The sequence below is a fragment of the Rhinoderma darwinii genome, chromosome 7 (assembly GCF_050947455.1).
Source record: "Rhinoderma darwinii isolate aRhiDar2 chromosome 7, aRhiDar2.hap1, whole genome shotgun sequence".
Taxonomy (NCBI): domain Eukaryota; kingdom Metazoa; phylum Chordata; class Amphibia; order Anura; family Rhinodermatidae; genus Rhinoderma; species Rhinoderma darwinii.
The window spans coordinates 60,144,749-60,151,225 of NC_134693.1; positions in this window are offsets into that span (position 1 = coordinate 60,144,749).

Sequence of the window (6,477 nt, forward strand, 5' to 3'; positions counted from 1 at the left end):
ATTTAAAAATGTAATATGCGTTATTTATGGCGTTTATAAATGCATTTTTGGTGGCGTTTAATATTATTTGCCATACCAAAAACAGGCTGAACCCCAAAAAAACACCAAAATGCCATAAACCAAAATGTGTATGTAGATTTTTCAATATATCATTATAGACTTCCAAACAGAATCTGGTTGCAGCGTTTTTGACTTTAAAGCCAGGATCACACACAAACTTTTAATGCAGTTTTTATGCCATTTTTGGATCGTTTGTTTTTTGAGCCAAACATAGGAGTGGACACAAAAAAAGGAGATGCTTCAGTCTTTTATTTATACCTTTTCTTCCTTTTTGATCCATTTTTGGTTTTGGCTAAAAAAAAAACTGAGCCAAAAGCTGCACCCAAACAGTGTGTGTTCCTGGCCTAAAAAATGCTGTGAAAGACGGCAACAAGAACTGCATGAATAACGCAGCAAAAATTTGTGTGTAAGTGTGTGTGTAAGTGTATGTGTGTGTTAGTGTGTAAGTGTTTGTGTGTGTGTCCAGCCATAGACCTCCTTCACGCAGTGTTATGTGGAATACCCAAGCAGTTTTTGTGCAATTTTACAGAGGTATTTTTTTCTGGCATTTTTGAATTTCTATTGAAAAGCATATGGAGAAAAACACCAGAAAAAATTCCATACCTACAGCATGCTGCAGTTTGATAAAAATGACGCTGACACCAAAACTTTGACAAAATGTAGACATATTCAAATTTTACTATAGACTATTAACTAACAGATGGCCGCAGCACTTTGGTCCTCCCAGAAAAGTGCGGAAAACGCTATTCAAAATGCATCGAAAAATGCTGCAAGGTATGCACATTGGCCATTGTCCTATTATATATGCTCCCTTATCCTTTAAAATGTAGCTAAAAGTTTGACAAACTTCTGACATATCATAGAGACATGTCAGAAGTTTGGCTTGGTGGAGGTCCGAGCACTGAGACCCCACTAATCTCTAGAACGAAGCAGCTGAAATGCTCGTGTGAGCGCTCAGCTTCTTCGTGTCTGTTCGGCTTTTTCCAGAAACTTTCTATGAGCCCCGTACACAGATACATTTATTTCCGAACAGACACGAAGCTCCTGAGCGCACACACGAGCACTTCAGCTGCTTCGTTGGTGGGGGTCTCAGTGCTCGGACCCCCACCAATCCAAACTTCTGACATGTCACTATGACATGTCAGAAGTTTGTCAAACGTTTAGCTACACTTTAATCGAGTTCTATGGGATTAGAAAAAGGGAGTGATTTTTCTTTCCTGAAGGAGTGTCGCAGATGTTATTAGGTGGATAAAATGAAAACCTGGCTACTCTCCACCAATGCTCGACATTCTGGTCATTGAGACTCACTAACAGCTTGGCCATTCCAAATAACACCACCAGAGCTGTTTTTAATTACCATCCCCATGATTTACCTGGTTATTTAGCCAATTTACAGATATTTAACATTTTCATATAAAAAATATACATGCTAGCTAGCCTTCATTATTCTTTTTATCATATACCCATCTCATTCCAGACTGTCAAGCAGACACAATGGATTCCTGCTAGCTTTAACATGGATGAAGTACAGAAGAGAGAATTAGGCGTTCTGATTTCCTAGACTGGATACAACTGTGGGAAGCTCAGTTGTAGGATACACAGTATGTTTTATATATATATATATATATATATATATATATATATATATATATATATATATATATATATATATATATATATATGTATAACTAAAAATAGTTCATCTTTTCAAGTTGTGGTACTATAGTCTTATCCCTGATGTAAAAGAGCAAAGTTGTCCCACACTCTATTAAAAATGATTTTCCCCTTTGCATCATCAGTCGCCTTCAGGCGCAATGTACGTGGGAAGAGAATGTTCCTCCAGCTTTCATTAGCCATGCTACTCCTGATGCATTGCCGTAAATATTTGACTAACGGCATCTTTGAGAAGCAATTTTAAAGTTTCTCAATACTTTCTAAATCTGCCTGACATTTTAATTTGATTTTGGTTCCTGATGATATTTAACAGTTGTCATGGATTATATCCAAACTCTCATAAAATTCAATCTGTTATTATATTGCCAAAATCCATAAAGCCATGATGAAGATTTACAGAGCATTATGAACAAACTTGAGCTTCAAGAAACATTTTTTTTCTCCCTGAAATTCATGTCATAGATGTTGATATATGTACGGTACAGTTGATGTTCTCTTTAAAGACCCTGAAATAAGAGAACATCACAAGTTGCTGTTAAGGACTCATAAATTCAAAATTGCATTTTTAATGTTGTCTTTTATTAATAATGTGACAAGAATAAAAATGTGTTATGCAACAGCATTATATAACCATGCTTTTGAATGCAAAATTATTTTATTAGTGTAAGGCATATCTTAATGTTTTTGTCTGTGTTAAAAAAAGATTACCTTTATAATTAGAAAAATATTTAACATGTATATATCTCTGGATGTATGTTTTACTTCTGGAGGTGCACATGAAAAAAAAATAAGATTGCTCTAATAACTAAAATATATAATTAGCATTAATTCAGACCAAAGGGCCTTTTACACCGGCCAACAATAGGCTGGTGCAGAGACATCGTTGATCAGCGCTCGTTTGCTCCTGTCACACGGAGCTATGGATGGGAACGAGCGGTCGTTACTCCGATCGCTTGTCCCCATACATTATTTTCATGTCGGCAGCACGTCCTTCTGTTTACACAGGGAGATGTGCTGCCAATAACGATAATCTTTTACTTTTTTAAAACGATACGACCATATACAGGGCAATTATCGGCAACAAGTGTTATATGAATGGTCGTCTGCACGATAATCTCCCAGTGTAAAGGTCATATAGATTGACTTGTTTACACTCATGATCACACGGGCCCCCTCATGCCTCCTCATGCCCAGTGGTGTCGCTAGCACCAGAGGGGGACCCGGTGCTAGCGGAAGCCACATTCATTTGTATCTGAGTCCTCAGGACTTAGATACAAATGAGTACTATAGGCTGCAGCCGGTCACGTTCGGCTTGCAGCCTATAAGGCGTGAGGTACTGCATCACGTCGGTCTGCGCATGCATCTAGTCCGGAGGATTCACACGCGTCCAGCTGGAGCGGCCGCCACGGGGTAAGGTAAGTAAACTGTATATATTTTTTTTAGGTGGGGACTATCACTGTGTATATATTCAAGGAGGGGGGGGGGGTTTGCTCCGTTACACTATACACCGTGTTCCAAATTATTATGCACATTGGATTTTAGTGTCATAAACATTTAATTATTCGTTTTTCAATTAAACTCATGGATGGTATTGAGGTCTTAGGGCTCTTTGGATCATTGTAATCAATCTCAGACACCTGTGATAATTACTTTGCCAGGTGTGCCCAATCAAAGGAAAACTACTTAAGAAGGACGTTCCACATTATTAAGCAGGCCACAGGTTTCAAGCAATATGGGAAAGAAAAAGGATCTCTCTGCTGCCGAAAAGCGTGAAATAGTGCAATACCTTGGAAAAGGTATGAAAACATTGGATATTTCAAGAAAACTTAAGCGTGATCATCGTACTGTGAAAAGATTTATGGCTGATTCAGAGCACAGACGGGTTAGTTCAGATAAAGGCATAATGAGGAAGGTTTCTGCCAGACAAATTAATAGGATTAGGAGAGCAGCTGCTAAAATGCCATTGCAAAGAAGCAAACCGGTATTTGAAGCCGCTGGTGCCTCTGGAGTCCCGCAAACTTCAAGGTGTAGGATCCTCCAGAGGTTTGCAAGTGTGCATAAAGCTATTATTTGGCCACCCCTAAACAATGCTCACAAGCAGAAACGGTTGCAGTGGGCTCAGAAATACATGAAGACTAATTTTGAAACCGTGTTGTTTACTGATGAGTGCCGTGCAACCCTGGATGGTCCAGATGGATGGAGTAGTGGATGGTTGGTGAATGGCCACCATTCTCCAACAAGGCTGCAACGTCAGCAAGGAGGTGGTGGAGTCAGGTTTTGGGCTGGAATCATAGGGAGAGAGCTGGTAGGCCCCTTTAGGGTCCCTCAAGGTGTGAAAATGACCTCTGCAAAGTATGTAGAGTTTATGACTGACCACTTTCTTCCATGGTACAAAAAGAAGAACCGTGCCTTCCGTAGCAAAATTATCTTCATGCATGACAATGCACCATCTTATGCTGCAAAGAATACCTCTGTGTCATTGGCTGCTATGGGCATAAAAGGAGAGAAACTTATGGTGTGGCCCCCATGTTCCCCTGACCTCAACCCTATTGAGAACCTTTGGAGAATTCTCAAGCAAAATATCTATGAGGGTGGGAGGCAGTTCACATCAAAACAGAAGCTCTGGGAGGCTATTCTGACATCCTGCAAAGATATTCAAGCAGAAACTGTCCAAATACTCACAAATTCAATGGATGCAAGAATTGTGAAGGAGATATCAAAGAAAGGGTCCTATGTTAACCGCTTCCCGACCGCCCACAGTAAATTCACTTCGCCATTTGCTGGGCTCTGTGCAGCGCAGACGTGAATTCATGGTGGGTGTTAAAAGCACGATCCGCGTGTCTCAGAGTAGCGCTGACACCCGGATCGCGCTGTTAACGCCCTGCCTCTGGTCCCGGAGACATGACCAGGACCTAATTGGTTCAGGTCCCGGTCATGTGATCGCAGGGAAAGCTTGTTGTAGCAACGAACTGGAAAGTTTGTTACTACAACAAACTTTCCCGGGGACCGATTGCGGGTGCTGCAGTCGGTTATAATGCAGAACCGGAGGCCATATAACGGCCCCCGGGTCTGCCATGCACAGCCACCTATGCGAACAAGCTGGAGGCCGGTCCTTATAAGCTTCCTGTCAGTGTGATTCTCAGCGTCACACTGACAGTTTATAATACGTTACACTACCTAGGTAGTGTAATGTATTATAGCAGCGATCAGAGCTGCAGGTCTTCAAGTAAAACAAGTAAAAAGTAAAAAATAAAGTAATAAAAATGTTTTATAAAAGTGTAAAAACAAGTTATAAAAGTTACAAAAACAAAAAATGCTTTTTTTCCTATAAGTCTATTATTATAGGAAAAAAATGAAAATGTTAAAAAAAAGTACACATATTTGGTATCACCGCATTCGTAACGACCCAAACTATAAAACTATAATATTATTTTTCCCGCATGGTGAACAGCGCAAAAAAATAATTAAAAAACAATGTAAAAAATCACTATTGATCAAAAAGTCGCATGTACCCCAAAATAGTACCAATAAAAACGACAACCCGTCCCGCAAAAAACAAGCCCTTACACAGCTTTTTTGACTGAAAAATAAAAAAGTTATGGCTCTCAGAATATGGTGACACAAAAAATAAATAATTTTATCAAAAAGTGATTTTATTGCGCAAATGCCACAAAACATAAAATAACGATATACATCTGGTATCGCCGTAATCGTATCGACCCGCAGAATAAAAAAAAACATTTATAGCGCACGGTGAAAAGTGTAAAAAAAAAAGACAAAAAACATTGTCAGAATTAGTTTTTTTGTCACTTTGCTTGCCAAAAAAATCTAATAAAAAGTGATAAAAAAATCACATGTACCCTAAAATGGTACCAATGAAAACTACAGATTGTCCCGCAACAAATAAGTCCTCGCACGGCTCCGGTGAAGAAAAAATAAAAAAAGTTCTGGCTCTCAGAATATAGCGACAGAAATTGTGCAGTGTCCAAAAGCTGATAAGATCGGGCGCCATTTATCAGTTCGACATTGGCCACATATCTGCGGATTATTATTTATTTACTGAATTATTATACCCTCTTATTATGTCCTGATGTACTCTGCCCAATTTACACATACCCCCACATCATAAACTGAAATACCAGCAAAACCCCAAACAGAACAGTTACCAAGCAAACTCTGCGCTCCAAAAGCCAAATGGCGCTCTCTCCCTTCTGAGCCCCACAGCGTGCCCAAACACCAGCTTACGTCCACATATATGATATTTTATATCCAGGAGAACCCGCTCAACGTTGTATGAGGTAAATGTCTTCAGTGGCACAAACTGGGCACAACATATTGTGCGTTAAAACTGCATATCAGTGGAAAATTTTAATTTTCACTTTGCACCATCCGCTGCGCATTAACGCCTTCGCGCACCACGACTTAATAGCATGTCGTGGTGCGGGGGGTTATATATGGAGTCGGCTCATGCGCTGCGCCCGCGCCATATTCTGCAGGTGTCCGCTGTGTATTACAGCTGACACCCGGGACTAATGGACAGGAACAGCGATCGCGCTGTTACAGGAACCTGTAAAAATTATATTATACTGCAATACATTAGTACTGCAGTGTATTGTACCAGCGACATAATGATCGCTCGTTCAAGTCCCCTAAAGGGACTTTTGGGAGGTTTCCACTGTTTTGGTACCTAAGGGGCTTTGCAAATGCGACATGACACCCGAAAACCATTCCAGCTAAATTTGA